The sequence below is a fragment of the Balaenoptera ricei genome, chromosome 1, assembly GCF_028023285.1.
Source record: "Balaenoptera ricei isolate mBalRic1 chromosome 1, mBalRic1.hap2, whole genome shotgun sequence".
Lineage (NCBI taxonomy): Eukaryota > Metazoa > Chordata > Mammalia > Artiodactyla > Balaenopteridae > Balaenoptera > Balaenoptera ricei.
In genome coordinates, this window is record NC_082639.1 from 142,572,725 (window position 1) to 142,598,457 (window position 25,733).

The 25,733-nt window shown below is 39.3% G+C and overlaps 1 protein-coding gene across 3 annotated transcripts in view; it reads left to right on the forward strand.

Moving 5' to 3' along the window:
- The first annotated feature begins 14,337 nt into the window (after positions 1-14,337).
- CEP350 (centrosomal protein 350) overlaps positions 14,338-25,733 on the forward strand; it is a 136,955-nt gene continuing 125,559 nt past the window's right edge. For all 3 annotated transcript variants that reach the window (XM_059937418.1, XM_059937427.1, XM_059937422.1), the window contains exon 1: positions 14,338-14,676. The gene's annotated coding sequence lies outside the window, so the exon portion shown is untranslated. The remainder of the gene's footprint in view (positions 14,677-25,733) is intronic.

The window sequence follows — 25,733 nt, forward strand, 5'->3', positions numbered from 1 at the left end:
GTCTTCTTCCCAGCTACCTTTTTCTATTTTTGGAATGGCCACAGAAAATGTCCTGTCAAGAGTTTAAAATTTTCCACCGCCTGTACATAAGATGGTTTACCCCTTGCAAAACATAACCTGGTTTGGTTACATATAACCTCATTCTGACTTATATTCTTCAGGGTTTTTTAAAATTACACCTGTCTTGCTATAAGATGTTTCATCACACATTTCATTTGTATAATTAGTCCATAAATCAGCACTGAAACCGAGAGATGCTCTAAAGAGTGATGTTTTTCTCTTTAAGAGTGTTCTAAGAAACAGGGTTTGCCTTTGTACAGTAAAGGGATTACCATGTCTGTTAGCTAAGCTATTTACAAGCAATGCCAGTAGGTAAAATACCAAAAAGAAGGTACTCAACATTAAAAGAGACCAATCTTTGAAGATTCTTGGAGATTAAATACAGGAAAATACAATTTTTAAAGCTTAGAAACTTTTCAAAATCACACATTTCAGAAGTACTCTTGTTCTTAACAAGTATAAAACTTAATTTGGGGAAAATGGGAAAGGCTTAGTACTTAGATTTAAATATATTGGTTGTCTCATTCATAAATCTTGTTGAGGAAAACTAGGAAGATAGAAGTAAATCATAGAGATAAAATGATCAAAAGTCAGCCTCACCCTGATCCAGATCTGCTCCCCAACACCAGAGTTTATCATTTTTATGTATTGTTTTATACTTGTATATATACATGTACCCACAGAGTAAGTATAGAATCATTTTTTTAATTTACATAAACGTCAGAGTGTAGACATCTGTTTAAGCAAGTTGCTTTTTCACACCCAACAATGCTTTTATTAAACAATGTTTTTGAGATGTACCCATTGTTTCTAATTTCTCACAATTGCTACAGTGAATGAATCTATGATTCTAATCCTCCATATTAAAAAAAAAAAAATGTCAGCCTCAGGTTTGTGGTAAATCCTGGTTTGCTTTTGACCTTACCAGAAATAGAGGAAGGAAGAAATTATCTAACGTCATTGCCTGGCTCTATTCCAAGAGAACTTCAGTACTCATCTTAAGAGAGGGATTATCTATCAAAAGTAAAATGTGGATTTGAAGCAATTTTCCAGATAATTCAATCTCCCCAAAGCTCCTTTGATCTGAACAACCAGATATTTAAGAAATGGATTTTGTTCTTCCTTAGACTTCCAGCTAGTTCTCCCAGTCTACTTCACTGATGGAATGAATTCATCCATCCATCCATTCAATGAGTTTTTATTAATTATTAGAGCTAAATGCATAGCACTATGTTAAACAGGTCTACATTTTCTTGTGATTGCAAAGAAGGGCATGCCCTTTGTGAAGGGCATGTTTGTCCTTTTCATGTCAACTTTACACATTACAGCTTCCTAACTCCTAGCTACCTTTACCAACCACTATGAACCAATAACTCAAAAATAGGATGGGAGAAAGTGTAGGTCCTACCACTGATTTTAACTGTTTGCCCTACAGTTCCATCACATCTTTGAGTCATATCCCACACCACAAAAATAGAAACACACCCTAAAACCAGAATCCCTGCTAACACTAGGTCCATCCAGGTTAAATTCCTTGTTTAAGAATCATAGGGCATTGGGCTTCCCTGGTGGCACAGTGATTGAGAGCCCGCCTGTCAATGCAGGGGACGTGGGTTCGAGCCCTGGCCCGGGAAAATCCCACATGCCGCGGAGCAGCTGGGCCCGTGCGCCACAGCTGCTGAGCCTGCGCTCTGGAGCCTGCGAGCCACAACTACTGAGCCCACATGCCACAACTACGGAAACCCGCGTGCCTAGAGCCCGTGCTCCGCAACAAGAGAGGCCACCGCAATGAGAAGCCCGCACACCACAACGAAGAGTGGCCCGTGCTTGCTGCAACTAGAGAAAGCCCGCAAGCAGCAGTGAAGACCCAGTGCAGCCAAAAGTAAAGAAATAAAATAAATAAATTTATTAAAAAAAAAAGAATCATAGGGCAAGTGGGTGTGAGTAGAGAGTTTGGAATCAGATATGATTTGAACCAACAGTACCCTGTTATTCGAATATGACAATTTCAAGTCCTTATGAATCCTGAGGTATTTTATCACAAGAATTTCATTCTCAGCAACTGGTTTGTGCAAACTCAATGTTAATTGTGTCTATAGATTATTTGGAGTGGGGATGTTAAGATCTTTTTTTTTTTCGGCTGTGCTGCAAGGCTTGTGGGCTCTTAGTTCCCCAACCAGGGATGGAACCCAGGTCCCTGCAATGAAAACATTGAGTCCTGTCCACTGGACCGCCAGGGAATTCCCGTTAAGATCTTTTTTAAAGTTAAAAAATAAATTTCCAGACCATCCAAAAGTTAGTTTGTGCCTATTTGGGTTGTTTGCTGCTAAACTCATTTAGCTACAACATACATTGAAAACATCTCTGATCTCTTTTTTAAGAGTGATGTCGCACCTTCTCCGACAGGGTTAAATCTTTTACCTAACAATAAGGCAAAAATAATGTTTTAATATTTACTCAACAAGAGGTTGTAAGTAAATTGAGTGAAGTGAAGTTCTCTGTTTTCATTTTGCTAGACCCTGTTTAATGAGGATTTCTTTTCTTCCGAGCTATGGCTTTCTGCAATGGTCCAGTAACTTCTCACATTTAAGAAGAGTGAGAGGGACTTCCCTGGTGGCACAGCCGTTAAGAATCTGCCTGTCATTGCAGGGGACACGGGTTCGATCCCTGGTCTGGGAAGATCCCACATGCCATGGAGCAACTAAGCCCATGTACCACAACTACCAAGCCTGCCCTCTAGAGCCCAGGAGCCACAACTACTGAAGCCCGTGTGCCTAGAACCCGTGTTCTGCAACAAGAGAAGCCACCACAATGAGAAGCCTGCACACCGCAGCGAAGAGTAGCCCCTGCTCGCCACAATGAGAGAAAGCCCATACACAGCAATGAAGACCCAATGCAGCCAAAAATAAAATAAGTAAATTTATTTTAAAAAAAAAGAAGAGTGAGATTCTGAGCCATGGGTGAGCTCAAATCCTAAGTCCTCTTTTCACTGAGGTAGACAAACACTGCTGCCTTATTGATGGATTCTATCTGTGACTTGAATGGCTGAATTTTCAGAGAACTTTAAGGTGTATTCTTACATTATGTATTTCTGATCAGCAATGGGCCTCATCATGTGTCCTCTCACAGAATCTCAAAATCCCAGGGCAGTTCCTCTGAGCTGAGTCATGGTCTCAGGACTCAGTGGCATCCATCATGAGAAACATAATACTTAGAGTTATACCTACAGGTTTGTCCAGTGAAAAATAGATTCTGCTGAGGTGGTACAGTGCATTCTTACCAAAGGCAAATTCTTACCATGTATTTCTCCTAGGGCTATTGGGATGATTAAACAAATGGGCTAAATCCCACTGCAAACACTGCAATAATTGTGCGTAATTCTTAGCTGATGTCTAACTAGTCTGTACTAGTTTAGTTGTTTAAATATTAAAATAGTTCTACACTAGCTGCTGAATAACTGCTGTCCCTCAGCAAACTGATTCCCAAGACCTAACGACTAAGGAGTTTATCCCCAGCCCAAAAGGGGAGCCTCTGACCCTGCTCCATTCTGATTGGCTCCAAACCTTACTGGACATTATAAAGTTTTAGTATCACTTTTGCCTAAAACAAATGTGAAAATAAAAGTGAATGATGGGGCTTCCCGGTGGCGCAGTGGTTGAGAGTCTGCCTGCGAATGCAGGGGACACGGGTTCGAGCCCTGGTCTGGGAAGATCCCACATACCGCGGAGCAGCTGGGCCCATGAGCCACAACTGCTGGGCCGGCGTGTCTGGAGCCTGTGCTCCGCAACAAGAGAGGCCCGCGCATCGCGATGAGGAGTGGCCCCTGCTTGCCGCAACTGGAGAGAGCCCTCACACAGAAACGAAGACCCAACACAGCCAAAAATAAAAAAAATAATAAATAAATAATAAATTAATTTTTTAAAAAAAGTGAATGATGTAACAAATGCATATACAAGTAGACTAACTACATTTTACAAATTTAATGTCCCATTATTAATGCTGCACAACAAATTATCCTTGAAATTTAGTAGCTTAAATAACCATATTTTACTCACAATTGTACAGTTTGGGCAGGACTTGTCTCTGCTCCAGTGATGTTAGCCAGGGTGGCTTAAAGCCTGGTGTGATGGTTAATTTTATGTGCCAACTTGGTTTGGCCACAGTACCCAGATATTTCGTCAAACACCAGCCTAGATATTGCTATGAAGGTACTTCTTAGATAAGATTCACATCAAATCCATAGATTCTGAGTAAAGCAGATCACCCTCCGTGGTATGGATGAGCCTCATGCAATCAGCTGAAGGTCTTAAGAGAAAACAGACTGAGGTCCCACAAGGAAGAGGGAATTCTGCCAGCAGACTACCTCTGAGCTGAAGCTGCAACTTCAGTTCTTCCCTGGGTCTCCAGCCTGCTGGCCTACTCTCAGACGTTGGACTTGCCAGGCTCCACAGCTGTGTGAGCTAGTTTCTTAAAATAAATCCCTCATGCGCTCTCTCTCTCTCTCTCTATACATATATATATCTGTGTGTGTGTGTGTATAACATATACAGAAAATACACATACATTTATAGATAACATTTTATTAACTATTTTATTTTTATTATATATACATATTTACACATTCCATTGGTTCTATTAGACCCTGATGACTACAGATCAGGACTGGAATCATCTGGAACCATCACTTTCTCATGTGTCTGGTGGTTAATGCTGAAAAGATTATTAAACAATTGGGAGCAGGAATACCTGGGGCTCCTTGGGCATCTCTATCTCTATGTGGTCTTCCAGCATGGCAGCTTCCAGTGGACTTTTTTTGCATGTCAGACAAGGATTCCCAAGGCACATGTCCCTAGAGACAGAGCACCAAGCAGAAGTGATATTGCTTTTTATGACCTAACCTCTGAAATCACACTGCATCACTTCTGCTGTATTCTGTTGGTAGAGGCAGTTACAAAAGTCCATCTAAGCTCAAGAAGAGGGTACACAGACCCCACCTCTCAAGAGAGGAATGTCAACATCCCATTTTAAGAAAAGCATGTAGGATGAAATATATTGGTACAGCCATCTTTGGAAAATACTATCTGCAATATTAACGTTGTTAAGCTTCTGAAATATATTTTCTATTTATTTAAAGTCACTAATACTTGATTCTCTACTTTTCAAGTAGATCCACTTATTGACCATTCTTTTTATTTCTTGACTTAAAATAGGTGTTCTATTATTAGAGAAATGTATACTTAAAAATCAAATTTCTAGTTTTTCCAGTTTTAGTATCTTGATTTTTTTTAAAGTCACATAAAGTAAGTCTAAAGCGAAACTAAAAACTTTTCATGTGACCTTTAGGCCTAGGAAATTTTTGACCAAAAAAAAAAAAAAGATGTAATAAGAGTGCAATTAATAAATGCCAGAGAAGACAATTTAATTTTTGTCTGAGCTAATCAAAGTGTGGACAATGTTAACATTATCTTTGGGATTCTTTGCAGTTAGAACCAGCTGTACTGCTTTTTCACTGACACATCTTCCTCTCATAGGAATGTAGGTAGAGGAGGGGCTGGGCTGAGGTGATAGGATGACCTCTCTTTGCTGGTATGGGACAGCAGCTTTGAATCAGGAGACCAGTCAAGTTGATTCTACACTAGCATCCCCTAGGTGACGGTTGCTCCTTACTTGAACTGCAGCTTATTTACGCCCAAGGAAGTTACTGCTGCTTTTTCTTGGCTTAAACTCTGATGAAAAGAATGACTGTACTTTTCTGTCCAGTGTTGCAAAGTTGAAGTTTCTTGAGCCCCAGCTTTGTAGGATACCATTTCTACTGGGTGAAATTACATTCTTGTGCTCTTTTACTCTTCCATCTTGCTGTTCTTCCTCCCATTCCCCACATAGATTTTTAAATTGTTTGTTTTTATGTTTAACATATATTATTTAATATTTTGGATATAAAAGCGCTATGAAAAATAATAATACAATCATCTGTATAGCCACACCCAGCTTGAGAAATAAAAACATTATCAACACAGGAAGTTGAAGCTTCTTGCGGTCACCCCTACCACGTATTGATTCCCCTTCTGCTCCTTCAGAGGTAATCGCATTTCCAAATTCATTTTTTTTTATTCCTTGATGCTTAAAAATATTTTGCTACATTTGTTTGTATTCCTGAGTAAGCTATACCAATATTGCACATGTTTTTAAGCTTCATGGAAGTGGTATTATGTATATATCCTTTTGCAATTTGCTTTTTAAAAACTGTGTTTGTGAGATTTAGCCTTTAATTTATTCTCATTGTTGCTTAGTATTTTATTGTATGAGTATTCCCCAGCTTACTTACCCAATCTCCTGCTGACGGACCTATTATTTCCTATTTTTTCAGATTATAAACAATGCTTTCATGAAATCTCTTGTACTTGTGTTTCTTACAGAAGTTAATTATTTAATACAAGTCTGAGGTGAGATAAGGAGCTTGTATCAGAATATAAATCAATGTATCATTTCTTTTTATTTACTTATTTGTTTGCACCAGGTCTTAGTTGCCGCATGCATGTGGGATCCAGTTCCCTGATCAGGGGTCGAACCCGGGTCCCCTGCATTGAGAGTGCGGAGTCTTATCCACTGCGCCACCAGGGAAGTCCCATTGTACCATTTCTTTCAAGAAAGTTTTATCTTAAAAAAAAAAAGTCAGCTCACCTAGGTAGTGTGCTTACTGATGTAGTTGATTTACATCCTTACACAAGCTCTTTATCTTACTGTGGTTCAATAACAACGAGTTTGAGAATGTGGACCACTTTCAGTGAACTTGTTGGGTCATAGGCACATCTTCAACTTTACTGCCTATTTCCAAAGCGTTCTCCCAAATCATTGAGCCAATTTACATAGCTATCAGAAGTGAATAAAAATTCCCATTGCTTCACGTCTTTGCCAACATGTGGTATTATCAGACTTTTAAATTTTTTGCCAGTCTGGTGGGTGTGAGACAGTTCTTATTATGGTTTTATTTTGTCTTTCCCTGATTGCTGGTGATGTAGAGCATCTTGCCATTTAGAAAAATTTTTAAATTATTTTTTATTGAGATATAATTGACATATAACATTGTATTAGTTTTAGGTGTACAATATAATTATTTGATACATGTATCTATTCTGAACATACAGTATTTGTCTTCCTCTGTTTGACTTATTTCACTTAGCATAATGCCCTCAAGTTTGTTGCAAATGGTTGCCTCTTTTAAAAATTGGTTTTTAGTATTTTTTTTAAATCACTGAACTTTTCTGGACTGTTGCTACTAATCTTTAATTTTTTCTTTAACTCCTTTTTCCAAAGGTGGATTATGTCTGCTATTGCTTCTTCTGTTATGTCTTCTTGCTTCTTCTCTCTCTTCTCTTTCTTTCCCCACTGTTGATCATTCCATTCTTGCCTGTTGCCTGTGGAATGTTACTAATGCACCTATGACTGATTTTCTGCTTTTCTAACTCCACTGTCACTCTCTGCTGGCTCAAGTTCTCTCAGGATCTATCTCTACTTGTGGTAAAGGTCATGTAACTGCATGCTGAATAAGCAAGACTCAGGGGTGTGATAATAAAAACAACTTTACTTTATTCTTCCGCTGTCCTTCTATATCTGTTCTGTGAGGGAAATCCTTCTCTTACTCCTGGATAAAACTCAAGAAGTTCCCATGACTTTTCTGATCAATTTTAGTTAATAAAAAGTCTGAACTCACGTTAGCTGACAAACAGTGTTAGTTCAGTAATAAAATGTCCAGCCCAATATATGAATCAACATTTCTATCTTTACCCAAAGGTGTGACTTCTACCCCCTCCTATCTAGGGCTTCCTGCATTTTTGCTGTCTCCTTCCAGGAGGGAGCAAGGTGCTTTTCTTCTTCTGTCTGGACTATCTCCATTTCCTCATGTTTGCTGCCCTACCCGGGGTGGAAGGCAGGAAGTTGGGGAGGCGGGCAGGAGCTGTGAGGCTTATAAGAACATTCTCACCTGACTGCTACTGTTGTAAGGTGGATGTTTAAAGCCAATTCTTTCTCTTGGGGTATTTCCCTGGCTTCTTTAAAGGATCTCCTGCCTGGCTGGCACAGCTACAACTCCCTGGATGTGCGTCTTGCCTCCCCTTCAGCAGGCCACTCCCAAGGTCCCCTCATCTTTGGTTCCCAGCCAAATACTCTTCTTTCTCTGGATTTCACTCACTCCTTCAGGCCACCCTCTTGGGAGGATTTCTTCCATTTTAATTTCTTTTTTTGAAAAAGGAAAATACCTATTCTTCATTTAAAAATATTTATTTTTTTGAATGGTTCGTATAGTCACATTTTTTACTGACAAGTTGCTCTAGTAACCCAAAGAAGTGAAGGAGAAAGCAGCTGCCTCACCACCCAGATATTGATTTGTTCAAACGTTTCAATGCTTCGTGATACAATAAAACAACGAACATTTTCTTTAAAAAAAAGTTCGAAATTTTAAAAGTATAAGAGACTACAACTGATGTCTCCCTCTTACTCCCTGTTGTTAGTTTCCTTCCATATTGACAGTCTCTTCTGTACCTCTGTAGAGATATTTTATGTATGTATAAGCAAATGTTATATATCTTCCCACCTTAAGTCGAAGAGTAGAATACTATTGACATGGGTCCCACAGCTAGTTCCTGGGATTCACTAATCTCTGGCTCCCCTTTTAGAGCAAGGAATACTTAATTTCACGAGTACCATCAGATACTCAGAACAGAAGCTGCTGTACTTTTTCCAGGCCCAATTCCAGTCTCAGACTACTCCAGCATCCAAATTCTGAAGCACATATGTAGCTCTCCTCAAAGCCCCTCTCTCACTAGCTTGAAGTAAGGAAGAAGCTACCTCTGCATTCCCACTGCCTGTTCTCTCCTCAAAAGTCTTCCCCTCAAATCCTCTGAATCTACAATCTCTCAATTCTTTCATATCAGTGACCAGGTTGAAGGATCTTTGGTGAAGTTATGTGAAGAATCACATAACTGGTCTCATATGACTCCTTTGAAAATGTGCTTCTTGGAGTCCCGTCCCATAACTTACTCTGGTTGCTGCTATCAGTTTGCCTTAGGGCTTCACTCAAAAACTGTAATTTAACATTTTTCCAAAGAAGACATGCAGATGGACAACAGGTACATGAAAAGATGCTCTACATGGCTAATCAGCAGGGAAATGCAAATCAAAACCACAGGGAGATGTCACCTCACACTTGTTACAATGGCTATTATCAAAGAGACAAGAGATAACAAGTGCTGATGAGGACATGGAGCAAAGGGAACCCTTGTACATTGTTGGTGGATATGTAAATTTAGTGCAGCCACTACTACGGAAAACAGTATGGAAGTTCCTCAAAAAGTTAAAAATAGAATTGCCATATGATCCAGCAATTCCACTTCTGGGTATTCATTTGAATAAAATGAAAACACTTAACTTGTAAAGATACATTCACCCCCATGTTCATCACAGCATTATTTATAATAGTCAAGATATGGAAACAAACTAAGTGCTTATCAACAGATGAATGGCTAAAGAAAATGTGAGATATATAATATAATATATATATATGCCTCAATATTCTATTATTCAGCCATAAAAAAAATGAAATCTTGCCATTTGTGACAACATGGATGGACTATGAAGGCATTGTGCTAAGTGAAATAACTCAGACTGAGAAAGACATATACCGTACAATCTCACATGTGGAATCTAAAAACAAAAACAAAAAGAAAAGAAAAACCAAACTCATAGATACAGAGAACATATTGGTGGATGCCAGAGGTGGGGAAGTGGGGGCAGAAGAAATGGGTGAAGGAGGGGGCTTCCTTGGTGGCGCAGTGGTTGAGGGTCTGCCTGCCAGTGCAGGGGACACGGGTTCGAGCCCTGGTCTGGGAGGATCCCACATGCCGCGGAGCGACTGGGCCCGTGAGCCACAATTGCTGAGCCTGCTCGTCTGGAGCCTGTGCTTTGCAACAAGAGAGGCCGCGATAGTGAGAGGCCCGCGCACCGCGATGAAGAGTGGCCCCCGCTTGCCACAACTAGAGAAAGCCCTAGCACGGAGACGAAGACCCAACACAGCCAAATATAAATAAATCAAAATAAAGAATTATTAAAAAAAAAAAAAAAAAAAAAAGAAGAAATGGGTGAAGGAAATCAAAAGGTACAAGCTTCCAGTTATAAAATAAATAAGTCATGGAGTTGTAATGTACAGCACGGTGACTACAGTCAGTGATACTGTATTTCATATTTGAAAGTTGCTGAGAGAGTAAATCTTAAAAGTTCTCATCACAAGAAAAAAAATTCTGGTACTACGTGTGGTGATGGATGTTAACTAGATTTATTGTGATATCATTCTGCAATATATACAAATATCAAATCATTATGTTGTACACCTGAAACCAATATAAAGTTGTATGTCAATTATATATCAATTGAAAAAGGAATGATGAAATTAAAAATTGCAACTTAATATTCCTGTTAATAACAGTCAAATATGGTTAAATGCTGCCTTTATAGATATCCCTATTCTCCTTTCACTCTCTGGATTTGCTGTCAAATGACTTCTCTGACCAATATTACCTTGGCTTGTGTGCCCAGGCATACACACTCACACATACACAAATATTTATATATATGAAGATAAACGACTGTCTCTGTTTTCTTGTCAAAGAAAGTTCTTACTGATAAATTTTAGTTTTTTTATAGTTCTGCACATCAGAACACCAAATGCCCTAGAAAATTCAAAACTAAGCCAAAAGACTGAATCTAGAAAAAGAAAGTAAACAGAAAACCCATCCTTAAATTTGGTGTCTGCATAGTTTGTTAGAATTGAAGGGAAATTTGCAGTCTGAATGGTTGAATTTATTATTGAAAAGGTGGTGGACAAGATTACAGATCAGATTTGACACCTAGGCTTGACATTTCAATAGAAATGTCTTTAGCCAATCCTGACACATAATTTCATTCAATTAACCTCAAATAGCGAATGACACCACCATAGCTGTATCTCTCTATTTCTCGATTTGTTATGTCTAGAGATCAATGTCAAATATTACATTCTCAGGAGAGAAAACATGTAGCTATTCACCCCAAATTTAATTAAATCCAACAAACATTCAATTAAATTCAACAAATATTGAGTGCCTAGCATATGCAAGGCACATATTCAGTTGATAAAAAAATAGTAAAAATAGCCAACATTTTTGAGCACCTTCTGTGCACAAAGTACCATGCTATGTCCTTTACATGTGTTGTTTCTTTTAACCCTCACAAAACCTTATGGAGTAGTAGGTACAATTGTAATCTCTACTAGACAGATGTGGAAACTGAGGCACAAAGAGGTTAAGTAACTTGACCAAAGTTATTTGATTTGATCCAGGTCTACGTGACTCCAAAGTTTATGCTCTTAAACCACTGTGAAGGAGACAAAGAGCTTTATAGTCTAATGTGACAAAGGTGTGTAATATAAATGCAGAACTATCTATAGTAGGTACAATCCTAAGGAGGTACACAGCATTGTGGAGTTTAGGGCTGTACTCAGTACCTGCAAAGGATGAGCAGTCATGGAATTTTTCCTGCAGTAGGTAGCTTTTGAGCTCGTACTTAAGGAATGTGGCAGAAATTGCAAACCAGGGTGATACGTGATCCAGGTTACGGAACAAAGGTCTAGAAGTAGGAATGAACGGGCCATGTCTGAGATCGAAATTGGCTTGAACATTACAACCAGTTAGGGAAATAATAATAGCCACTCTTTATTTCTCTCTTTTATGTGCCAGGCTCTTGGCAGATGTTATTTCTAATCTTTAACACAACCCTATATGGTAGGTATAATTAGTCATGATTTATGGACAATAAAATGGAGGTTTCTGAGGTCATGGGCAAGTGATGGAGTCAAGATTTGAGTTGGAATCTTCCTGACACCACATCCTTGCCCTTTCTATTTTTTTGTGCTGCCTTACTTTAGGAAGATAGAAAGCTTGGCTGGTGTCATATTGAGAAAAGCCTTAACGACTGAGGTGAGGAATTTTTACTTATCTTGGCAGGCCAGGGACAAAACTCAAGCTGAACTCTAAGAAGACTGCAGAAATCATTTGGGCAGGAGAAATGAGAGCCTGAATTAGAAGAGCAGTGGTGCACCTGGACAAAAGGGGAGTAGATATAAGAAATATGTATTATTGGTATTTAGAGACAATAGCTGATTGGGTAGGACCAAGGCATAGAGAAGAATATATAGTATTTTAAAACTTTTGATTCTCTTAGTTCTCAGAAATGTGTTTGCAATGGCCATTAACAGAAATACAGGACAGGAAGAGGAGCTGGCTTTGTGGGATTGAGGAGAGGGAAAACAATAAACTTAATTTGGGAGTTGGAGGTAACGATGACTTCTGTATCTATGTGGAGATGGGTAAGACAGTTGGAGATTCAGTCTGAAGTTTGGGGCTAAGATCAAGTTCTCCAAGAAAGTTGAGAGTCAAAGCTACATTACTCAACAAAGAATATAAAGTTCAGAAAAATCTGATCTTGGTGTCTACTAAGAAGTAGGAAAAAAAGGGAGCTACATTAAATACCTATTATGTGCCTAGCACTACTGGCAGGGTAACAAACCTTTCCTCATTAAGCTTCCAATCTTGTTCAAGAGATTAATTACACTCATGAAAGAGCAAACAGTACAAAACAATATACTCAGGAGCCAACCTGTAGGGTATAAACAATAGGAGTTATAGGATGTTGAAAAGGAGAGGGATTGATGTGTCAAAGTTATTTTCAAAGTGAAGGAGAGGCCAAAGATCAGTACAAGGTATAAGGGGTAGAAATCGTGCATAGGCTGATATGAGGATAGCATTGCTCCTCACACAGTGACAGGAATTTTGGTGTTTTCTCTGTTGCCCAGGGGGGTAGCATGGGGGTGAAAAAAATATAAATAGCCTTTGGAGTAAGGGAGACCTCAAATTTTACACCTGCTTTTTATTCATGGTGGAATATTGGGCAAATTACTTAGCTTTTCAGCACTTTAACAAAATGAGTATAATACTTAATAAGATGGTTGAATAAATTCAGTAAAATAACATGAAAAGCATCTATCCCACTGCTTTACATAGAAAGGTTGGGGAAAACTTAACTCTTTCCTTATGTTGTTTTTCTTGCTACCACTTGCACCACTGGGATACCCACATTTCCTGTTTTTCCCCCCAGCACAGCTTCCTGGAGACACAGTACACATTTTACATATGTGCAGGATTTTTGTACATCCATTTACCTCCTATTCAGGCACAGCTGTAGGCCCTAAGAGAGGGGGCAGTTACTGCCTCCAGCTTTTATTAAGATCCACTCGACAAGCATTTATTGAGCACCTACAATGTTCCAGTTACTATGCTAGGCCCTGTTGGTGTATAAAGAGAAGAGAAAAAAAAGAGTCCTCAAGACGAGAAACAGTCTCTGGATAAATAGCTATATGAGTTCAGAAGGTGGAGGAAAGTGACGGGTGGAGAGCTTGTTTGCAGTGAGCACCTAGCAGAAGGTGGCATTATTTGCAAAAGAGATGTCATTTAAGCTAAGTCTTGACAGATCATAGAATTCACCATGCAGGGATTGGGGAAAGTGGATAAGGATGGTAGACGATATGGTGATCATAAAGTCTCTTAAAGCACAGTTATATCAATGCCAACACCTAAGGGGAGGAAACTCCGTTTTACTTGCTCTGGAGTCTTAAGCCACTAGACAGGGTGCATGCTGAACAGAATTGTAACTCTCGCGAATGAAACGGCCACAGTGCCAGCAGTGGGTAACTGCCGCCGCCGCAGAGCTGCAATTACTCTGAAACTGACTGGGGTACAGAAGATTTATTTGGACAACTGGTGAAACATCGTAAACACTGAGAAGCTGCAATTTTCAGACTTCGAGCTCATCCTTGTCATAGCCTCAGCTCGTTTTTTTCGGCCGGGGGTGAAATGCGTAGCCAGAAGGCCCAGTTAGATGAAAGAGGGCGGGGGGCGGGGGGTGAGGGGAAGGTCTCCGCTGCGGATCTACTTTGGCTCCTCCCAAGACCTGCAAGGCTCAACCTTCGCCACACCAAACATGGCGCCCTCGAGCTTCCTCTCCTCGTTTTATCTCACACTCGCCTTTTGGCCACACTTAGCATGGCCCTAACCGAAGGTTGCATTCCTCTGGAACCGACTCGGGACAGTTCTCGCGAGTTTTGCCTGGACACCCCCCACCCCAGCCCCCCCACTGCTCCCGCCCTGCCTCGCGCCGCCGCCACCGCCACTGCTGCTGGCGCCGCTCCTCCTCCGTGTCAGTTGTTGGGCTGTAATGGCGACTGGGCTGCCGCTGCTGAAGTGACTCCCGGGCGGGGGAGCCGGGCCAGACCTGCGCCAGAGGGAACTGCAGAGAGCCGCAGCTCAGGGGGTGGCTTGCTGTGGGGGAGGGGAGGCAGCCTTTCCGCCTCTCCTTCCTTCTCTGCAGACCGGCGGATCCCGGGAGCCGGTGCGAGGCGGGCACCCGGTGCGTCCCCAGAGCGGGGAGGCCAGGCCGGGCAGCCCTGGGGCCGGTCGGGGCGGCGTCACTGCACCCTCCGCCAGGCCCCGCGGGATGCACCGTGGGGGCCGAGGGCGGAGGCGACACTCTCAGGTGAGCTGCGGGAGGACCTGGCTGGGACCGCGGATGCTCGCTTAGCCTTCACTGCCTCTGTCCGCGGTCCCGGGTCCGCGGCGGCGGCGAGGGAGGCGGGGCGGGGCGCCAGGAGCCCTGGCCCAGTCTGGCGTCCCCCTCGAGGAGCCTCCCTGGGTCCTAGGCTTTGCTAGGAGGGCCATTCTGAGACCTCGGTTTCAGGTCCCACCGGTGCCTGCGGTAGACGGGATTTCCTTCCTTACCTGCCAGTGCCTGTCCCCCCTCCCTCGCCCCTCCTCTCTTCTGCCAAAGGTGTGAGATACCTCTCGCCTTTGCTCTCCGGAGAAGTGTCCCTTCTTCATTTGGATATCAGGCTTTTTTGGGAAATTCCGGGGAACTGGCTCCAGTGGCAAGGATGACTAGTTTCTGTTCCTTTTTGGTGGGGATAAACATTTTCAAGCATAGGGAAAACTTTGATCTTCTTCTTCTCCGGCAGCTGCTGAATGTAGTCTGTCCATTTATTCACAAGTGATGTAGGGGGAGATTTAAAAAGCTTGTACGCTTTGAAAGTTGTCAATATTTTCCCCTGCCCTCTTTGAAGTGTAGCCTAACATGCTAAATGATATTTAGCTAATGTCACAAATATGGGTTGGAATTTGGCTGGCTTTTCGGATAGGAAGTTGCACATAGGTATAGATTTTGATGTGGTTTTTGTGTAGCAGCAAATCCTCCATATAGGAAAAAACACGTTGTCAGGAATAGTGATCAGTATCCACGTCTGTGCTCCACCTGATTGTTTTGTTTTGATGGTGATCCTTGTTTTGAATTTGAAAAAGTCGTTAATGGTTATGTTGCCATGTTAACGATACCTCCTCCAGCCCTGTATTTTAAGGGTTTTTAAAGAATGGCTATTTTAGGCAGACCTAGTAAGAACTTGAAAAGGTTTGTAGAGCAATGATAAAATACTCTCCATTTAAAAAATTTCTTAGTTTAAAATATTGTGTTTAAACAAGGCAATATGCTGCTAATAACATGAGATTGTGACTTTGGGGGATTGGTTGTTAGACCTATGGTAGAAGTTGCTTTAAGCCCATGGGTATGTAATAATTAGTTTTGGTGTGCTAAATTTACAAACTCCATTCAGTGTAATAAAATAAATCTGAACCATTGAACCGTCATTGCATTGAATTTAAGATACTTTAATCAGAAAGATAAACATCAAGCTAGAATACATTGTATGTGTGGATAAATACATGTGTATCTCAACTTTTCATAGTGAGTAGCAGGACTTGTGTTTGTAATAATGGTGCGTTATAATATGTAAACAGTTTCATACATATGTGGAAGAATTTCTCTGATTCTCTGAGATATATTGGTGCGTAGTGTTATGTAAGAGCATTAATACTTGAACAGCCAGCCTCCTGTGGGGTAATCAATTTATGAGTTATGAAGTTTAGAATTTTTTTCTAACGGTCTGATTGCTAGTCTTTTGCCCATTTTATAACACTTTTACCATATCATGGTCAGAAGAAAGGAGATGAAGTCCCTATCTAACGAATTTTGTTGTTTGTGAAATCGCTGTAAGTTATAGTGGGAGCAAAAAGAAACTGCTGTCTAAAATAACTTACATCATTTTTTGGTGTGCCTCTACATAAATTATTTAGTCCTCATAGCAATTTTGTGAGGTAGATTTGACAAATGTCCTTATTTTGCAGTTGTGGAAATTGACAGGGAATAAATAAATGAACAAGGAAGTTCATTTATTTATGTGAATGATGGTCTTATTTCCACAGATGATCTAAGACTTTAAAATTTTTCTTTATTTTTATTGAGGTATAATTGACATACTGGTTTCAGGCGTATAGCATAATGATTCGATCTTTGTATTTATTGCGAAGTGATCACGTCTAGTTAACGTCATAGAATTAGTTTTATTTAAAATTGAATATTAATATAGATACTTCTGGCATTTGGTTTTTTAAAATCTAAAAGATTGTGACAAGCTACTAGTTCCTTATGTGGATAACTGTCGGCACTTTAAAAACATTAGTATTTTCATAGCATTATGTTAATTAGTAATAAGCCATGAATTATTGTAGTGAATTGCTCTACTTCTATATGTACTTTTTGCTTGAACAGTGTTCTTAAGAAATTGTAGTTAATTTGTCGTCTCTCATTTTGTTTGGATACTCAGAGTTCTGTCATCTTTAGTACTTCAAATCGTTTATATTCTTGGTTAGCTAAAACAAATATTCAAGCCACATGGTCAGCAGCATAACTGAAAAGTAGGGACATCTTGGTGATTTTATTATAGAATTGATGATTTAAAAATTTAACTTGCCATCTCTACTTGTGATTGCTATTTTTGCCTTGTGGGGCAAGTCGTGAAGTAATTTTCTTTATTGACTTTTTTTTACAAAGTCAATTTCTAGTGTCACAAATCGCTCCAAAAACCTGAATAATCAAAAGATTGCATAGGTTTTCTTGCATTAATATTTTTGTTCGTTATCACAAGTATAACTTCACATTTGCTAGTGGTTACTTTGGGTTATTATTTGCCTTTCTCGTCTAGTGTGTAAGTTCCATGATGGCAGAGATTGTCTATTAACTGTTGTGCACCCAGTGCCTAGCACATAGTAAAATAGTCAATAAATATTGGCTGAATAAATTGACTAGAAAGTGGTCTTGGCATAGTATTTAAACAAAACAAAACACTAGTTCATGGTTCCTAGGCACACATCAACTCTTCTTAGGAATATAGTCCATAGATAAAGTCAAGTTTGCTAGGTAGCAGGGGAATGACAGACTGGGATTAAAAAGCTGCTGAGAATAAGCCACAGGTAGATCCTGAAAACTTTATTGACTATTTTAATGATTTGCTTAGACGTTCTGGCAATAGTTACTGTAATTTAAAGAAAATGGAAGCTTTAAGACCCTGACCTGTTATACTAGTACTATAATTACAGGCTTGTAATAATTTTAAGTCTCTTTTAATTATAACATTGGGAGTTTTAAATCTTAAAGGCTAGCTAGTCAATTCCCACGTTTTATATGTAAGTAGACGGAGGTCATATGGAGGAAATATCTCACCCATAGTTGATTTCATAACTGGATGAAGACTCCACTATACAGCTGTGAAGTCTACATTTGTTTAATATGAAGATAATTATCAAATCAGAGGATAATTGTGAACAACCGGCAATCTCTTCTATGTGTTAACTAAAAACTCAAAAAACAGGCCTCACTTTTCGTGAATCAAATATTTATTTATTTATTTATTTATTTATTTATTTATTTATTTTTGGCTGTGTTGGATCTTCGTTGCTGCGCGCGGGCCTTCTCTAGTTGGCGGTGAGCGGGGGCTACTCTTTGTTGCGATGTGCAGGCTTCTCATTGCGGTGGCTTCTGTTGTTGCGGAGCATGGGCTCCAGGCGCATGGGCTTCAGTAGTTGTGGCATGTGGGCTCAGTAGTTGTGGCTTCTGGGCTCTAGAGCGCAGGCTCAGTAGTTATGGCACATAGGCTTAGTTGCTCCGTGGCATGTGGGATCTTCCCGGACCAGGGCTAAACCCGTGTCCCCTGCAGTGACAGGTGGGTTCTTAACCGCTGCGCCACCAGGGAAGCCCCCCAAAATATTTTTTAACCTAAATATGAATTTCAGACTTCTCCTCTGTCATTGGGACTATAAATTGGTACAACTGTTTCTGGAAGGAAATTTGGCATCACCTATCAAAATTAAAAGTGCACATATTCTTTGATAGAGTCATTTCATTTTTAGGAGTTTACCTTACAGAAATTTTAACACAAGAGCACTAGAACAAATCTACAAGGATGTTCATTCTAGCATTATTACAGATAAATGTCTACAACATTTATAAGTAACAAAAAAAAATCCTAAATGTCTGTTGGTAGGGGAATAGTTAAAATTATAGTATATTTATGCTGTGATATACAATGCACTTGTTAATAGATTGAGGGATAGATACATTCACTTGATAAGTAGCTGAGTGTTTCTTTGAGCACAGGGACCATGCAGCCAACTTTCTGGGTTCAAATCCTAACCATTTATTAGCTGTGACCATTAGCAGGTTACTTAAACTCATCTATAAAGTGAACATAATTATAGTTGTCACCTGACAGGGCTGTTGTGAGAATTAAATGAGTTAATATTTAAGCCCTAAGTAAGTACCACATAGGTGTTTGTAATTATTATTATGTTCTGACAAGGAAGAATGTTCATGATATAATATTGAGTGAGAAAAATAAGTTGCACTACACTGTGCAATATGATTCCGTGTTAAAACAAACACATAGGCAAAGAAATGTAGTTTGATTTTGTTTTGATTTTGTATGTGAATAGGAAAGGCTCTGTAAGGATAGACATTAAACTATTAGCTGTGTTTATCGCTGGGAGAGTGGATGACTTTCCTTTTTTCTTTACTTTAGGCACTTTTGTGTTGTTTATTGTAAGTGGCATTATCATTTTTGAAACTTTTTTCTGAAAAAAAAAATATCGAGGCAGAATTTTTCTACTATTGTACAGTCACATAATGTAGTTTTGAATATAGTTTTTCAGAGAGCTACAGAGTTCATCCACAGAATATCACATGATTAGATTCTGTTTCAAAACTTTTGTTAATGGAAGGTTAAAATTAATCTATGAAAATTCCTGATGAACGTATTTATTTTTATTCTAGCTTTGTGACCTTACATCTTATTTCTTAATTTACAAAGTAAGCACATAGGCTAGATCAGTGTTTTGTAAACCCAGGATCCCAAGACTGTGCCATGAGGTACCTGGGAGCACCATAGTAAACTCACATGGGCACTGTTGAATATTTTTAAATTTTTGAGGGAAACTGTAATATTTGACAACTGTGGGTTATCTGTGGGATATTTGACGTCTGTGAGACCACTGCTTAAACTATTAGTTTGAGGTACTGTGCATGAGATTGTGCCACATTCCTTTCAGTGACAGTTAAGTCTTCAAAAAGCTAGGTTTTGGGGGTTGCTGTGATTAAAAGAAAGTTCTGTGCAGAAATCAGTGTGAAACAGTAAATGAAAGTGGCCGTGTCCAAAGTGATTTCAAGGTCTGAGAAATTACGTAATGTCTTTTAGGTGCACACATCCCATTAATAAGTAATTGTGGTTATTTAGTAATTAAAAGATTTCTTTTAATTTATATGTATTTTTCAAGCTGCTACTAAGTTGTTAGGACATAAATACTTACTAGGTTGTATGGACCTAACTACCTAATAAATGGAACTGTTAGATATTTTTTTGGCCTGTGGGCACTATGAAAAAATTACTGAGACACTAAGGGTTCTGTGAACTGAGAAAGCTTGGGAACCTCTTGAACTCTTTTGACTAGGACACCCACAGTAAAAAATAGATTTTCCATGGGAACATAATATACATAGATATGTATATATCTATATATAAAATGAAATGAAAGTTTCACTTAAAAAAATACCCTTGCTGCTTTCAATACACTCTGATATTTTCAATTCAATGTTATTTGGTTTCATTAAAAAATGCAGGCTCTAACCTACCAGATTGATTCTTTTTGATCTACTACATGGTACCATTACTACATATTTGAGAAACATGAGACTAGATGACCCCTAACTTCCAGCTCTAATATGCTTTGTTCTCTGATTAGTTATAAATGAAGTTGGACTACACTTAAACAATATAGATGCATCTCTGAAAAGTTGTGTAGATGCTACGCTTTCTTGTATGACGAATCATTTACAATTCTATAGAGAAATAATGGTGTAAAGGAGATCTTTTTATAGATGGAAGGATATTTTTGCAACCAGAAGAATCGGATTTATCTTTGATAAATTTGGGGTTAGGTGATTTTTTAAAAAGTTAACCACTTAAAGTTTTTGTTGTTGTTGTAAGTGGACTTGTAAAAGCTCCTTTGGAATCATGGCGTCTCTCCCTTTTAAAAACTAGATTGATTGATTTTTTAAAACCTACATCCTACTTTCCTTAAGCAACCATGTTTGTTTGTTTATTTACTTACTTTTGGCTGCGTTGGGTCTTTGTTGCTGCGCGCAGGCTTTCTCTAGTTGTGGTGAGCGGGGTCTACTCTTCGTTGCGGTGCGTGGGCTTCTCATTGCGGTGGCTTCTATTGTTGTGGAGCATGGGCTCTAGGCGCCCTGGCTTCAGTAGTTGTGGCACGTGGGCTCAGTAGTTGTGGCTTGTGGGCTCTAGAGCTCAGGCTCAGTAGTTGTGTCTCGCGGGCTCTAGAGTGCAGGCTCAATAGTTGTGGCACACGGGCTTAGTTGCTCCACAGCATGTGGGATCTTCCTGGACCGGGGCTCAAACCCGTGTCCCCTGCATTGGCAGGTGGATTCTTAACCACTGCGCCACCAGGGAAGTCCCTAAAAACTAGATTTAAAAATCATTCATGAGTAATAGCACTGTCTTCATTTAACTGGCTTCATTTCATTCATGATTTTCATGTCTAAATCTATAAAATAAGAGTATTTTTTAAAAGAATTTCTTTTTAGTTTTGGGCTTATTTTAAAACATAAAATGCATATGTACACGTATAACTATTATTTTACTTACTGTTTTTTTACATGTTACCATGAAAGAAATTTTTTGCTTACCAGTGGTTAACCTCTTCATATTATATGAAATACCTGTGGGGTTTTTTTGCCCTGTTTGCATTTGAGAATTGGATTCTGAGATTTATCAATGGGACAATCATTCAGCAGACAGGTCTGGAGCACCTAGTGGGTGCTGTGTACTGTGCATGGACTAGGGATATAAAGAGGAATAAAACATCATCCCCACAGTGACATGTAAGAGACAGATATGTAAATAATAGTATGGAGGTGGGGAGGTAAGAGGAAAGATAAAGTGGGAGCAACTATACAGCGGCTTCCAGTGAAAGAAAAAGTTGTTATATTTGTTTCCTTAACAGCCTCTAAATTAGGTAAGTTATTGAATGTTGAAGGAAACTTCTCAAAATTATTTTTCCTTGTTTTTTTCCTCAAAACGTGATAAATGCATCTGCTTTTAAAAATTCGAAAACATATCCACTGGAGAATCTGCTTCCTTTCCTGGATCCTCAGTCCCTCTCTGCAGAGTTAACCAGTGTTAACGGTTTCTTCTGTATCAGGGAAGCTTTTGTAGTGAAAATTTCATACTTTTGGGACAAAAAATAATCCTGACTTGCCCTATAAGACACATTTATAGGGATATATTCCTTGAAATTAATTTAGAAGAGTAAATATTCAGGATAACTAGATAGAGGGTAAACAAAGTATAGGCTCCTATTTTTAGGTATTTTAAGTAAAAGACTAGGGGTACCTTTAGTCAGGCTCTAGTTTAGCTCTTCATTTCATATCAGTGGGGGACATTGTGTTCTTTGTGATCCCTATCCAGCCTCCTATACACCAGAGGCCAAGCTGGTGCCAGATGTTATAGTTTCTTCTGGGTTTCCTGGATTATAGGAGGTCATTCTTAATTGTTAAAAGTAGTTGTTGAGGTTTGTATTTTATACGTAAAAAGAGGTGAGACTAATTCTCAGGTCATTTGTTTTTGTATACCATGTTATGGGAGTATTGGTTATTCTGAGAATTTTCATGGAACAGTGTAGTAGGTCTGTTTTAGAGCTGGAATGTTTTCCACTTTTCCTAGCCTGGTCCCTACTAAATTTGTCCATTTTATATTGAGACTAGATAGTATGACTGTTGCAGGGTTGTTTCTTTTCAGCCTTTCAGGCATAGATTGTTGTTACATCGGGTCTGATAAAGATGAGAGAACAGAAGCAAAGTTACGGAAAATGACTCTGGGAGAGCCAGAACGAAGTCGTTTCTTTCATTTTTTATCGCCAGTACCTGCACATAGTAGGAGCCCAATAAATAATTGAGCTGAATGAGTCTATGTGACTGAATGAGAGCACTGTCAATAAATGTGAAAGGAAAATTTGCTGCTAGAAGATACTTGAGAATTGGCTATTTCAAAATGTCATATCTTATTTGTATATACATATGATAGGTATAGATCAGCGTTTGTCAAACTTCTTGGTGTCAAGGAGACACTTTATACTCTTGAGTTATTGAAAACTCAGAGCTTTTATGTGGACTATATCTGTTGATATTTGTTGTATTAGAAACTTTAAACATATTTATTAGTTTATTTAAAATAACCATAAACTGTATCATATTAATACACAATTTTTAAAATAAAAAATAACTATATTTTCCAAAACAAAAAAAAATTTAGTGAGAAGAGTGGCATTGTTTGACATTTTTCAAATCTTTATAATGCCTGGCTTAATAGAAGACATCTGGATTCTCATATCTGCTTCTGTATTCAATCTGTTGTGATATCATATGTCATGGAGCCTTTGGGAAACTCCACTATGCACACTCCCAAGAGAATGAGAGTGAAAAAGACAAATAACGTCTTAATATTATCATGGAAATAGTTTTGATTTTAAAGACATTCTTTTTTTTTTTTTAATAGAGAGAAAGTCTTTTATTTATTTATTTATTTATTTGTTTGTTTGTTTGTTTATGGCTGTGTTGGGTCTCCGTTTCTGTGCGAGGGCTTTCTCTAGTTGTGGCAAGCGGGGGCCACTCTTCATCGCGGTGCGCGGGCCTCTCACCATCGCGGCCTCTCTTGTTGCGGAGCACAGGCTCCAGACGCGCAGGCTCAGCAAGTGTGGCTCACGGGGCCAGTTGCTCCGCGGCATGTGGGATCCTCCCAGACCAGGGCTCGAACCCGTGTTCCCTGCATTGGCAGGCAGATTCTCAACCACTGCGCCACCAGGGAAGCCCTTAAAGACATTCTTGAAAGGGTCTCGTAGACCCTCAAGGATGCCTGGACCACGCTCTGAGAATTGGTGGTATAGATTATTAAATTCAAAGGGGAAAAGGATCTTAGAGGTCATATAGTATAATCAATCACCTCTTGTGGATATTTCTTGCTTGTGCAACTGGAGTGTGATAGGGAATACCTCAAGTTTGTTTTTTGGGAATAATCATGACTTGGCTTTTAGAGATGATGAGTTTGATGTGTCTTTGAGATTTCTGAATAAGCAGTTGGTTATGTGGGTTAGGTTATCAGAGAGAAGATCTGACCATAGTTTCAGAAACCAGTAACACAGGATCTATATCACTGTCTTGCACTTTGCCTCCTTACTATACTGCGAACTTAATTTTCAGAAAGCCTGAGAATACTTTTGTTATTTATGTGACTCAAGAGTTTTATTTTAGTGTCCATTTTACAGTGAGTTTAACTGGCATCTTGTAGAGAAACAAGTTGTTTCATGTAAAAGTCAGAGCATAAATGAACAATACTGCTTTGTTCAGACTAAAGTCGGATATCACAAGAACTAAAAAAGAACCTATATTTGACAGGGTTCTATTTGCATCATGTAAAATATAAATAAAAGCTCCAAACAATGGCTCAAAATATAAAAGTGGCTTATGTGTGCGTATGGGAAGGAGAGGGCTGCAAAAGCAGTGGGGAGTGGTGGTACGGGAGGGACAGACAGCTAACTTCTAAAAGTTAGCTAAGGATGACTCTAATTTGCCACAGAGAATGGAAACACAATTTCGCTAAAGCTATGATAAATGATATAAAAAGAATCCAGTTAAAAGTGATATAAGTAAAAGCAGGAACACCTATAAATCAAGTAAGGATGCAACTTCATAAAACTATTTACTTGCTAGCAAACATAAAGCCAACAAGGAGTCCACACTTCATGAATCACCAAAATATTCACCTCATAAGAGAAGTGCAAAGGCTCAGAGAAAACTAACCAGAGCTGAGAAATTGCCCTCTAATTATGTAGGCTAAGAGTTCATAAATAGGGAGAATGGAAAAAGAACAGAAAAAGTAACTTTTAGAGGGAAGGAACTATAAGAATACTTTGCCTGTTTCAAGATTTCCTCGCCTCCAGGTTCTCTCAAGAAACTTCAACTATCAATTTTATTTTCTCTCGTGTATCTCTAGCCTCCTCCCCTCCCTGGGATTCTTCCTATCAGCATTTATACTTAATCGATTAAGTCTTCTTACTTAAAACAAACATAAAAAACCCTCAGTCCAACACCCTCCTCCATACTGCTCTCTTTTTCCTTCACAAACTTCTCAAAAAAATTGGTTGAATACATTCAGTTTCCATTTAGAAGATACTTTTCAGTCATTCTTCAAACAATTACAGTGTGGTTGCCACCCCCATTTCTCCACATTTAGCTCTCACTAAAATCACCAAAGACCTCTTTATCTCTAAACCTAATGGGCATTTTCAAATAACAAGCCCTCAACCTGCTTGGCGTTTTGACACCATGTTTGACCACTCTCTTGAAATACTCTTTTCCCTTGGCTTCCATACACTACACTCTGATTTCTACTTCCTCTCTACTTCTCTTTCTCAATCTCCTTTGCTAGCTAGTCCTTCTCTTTTAAATCTTGAGGTGCAAGAGGGTTTGACCTTGGGCTCTTTTCTTCTCTAAAACTATACTTTCTCCCTGGGTAACCTCACCTATGCCCAAGGCTACCATCTATACCATCTATATGCCAATAACTGCCATTATATGAATGACCATTAGAGGCTTTCAGAGGTTTGAGAGAGAGAGAGATCTAGATTTAATTTCCAGTTCTGTCTCTTACTACCTGAATGACCTTGGACTAGTTCCATAGTCTGTCTGATACTCTTTCTTCATCAGTACAATGAATATAGGGATAGTTGCCTTATGAGATTGGAAATAGTGTCTGGAAAACAGTATAGCCCTTGGCCCACATAGAAGAAACACGGAAAATATTAGCTATGATTATTACCTATTAACTGCCCTCATGGTCATCCCCCAGAGTGTTAGAGGTCTGTAATTTTGGCTTCTGGTTTAAAATGATTGTTGTCATTTTTTTTTTTTTTTTTTTTTTTGGCTGCTTTGGGTCTTCATTGCTGCGCACGGACTTTCTCTAGTTGCGGTGAGCGGGGGCTACTCTTCATTGCAGTACGTGGGCTTCTCATTGTGGTGGCTTCTCTTGTTGCAGAACAAGGGCTGTAGGCGCACAGGCTTCAGTAGTTGTGGCACGCAGGCTAAGTAGC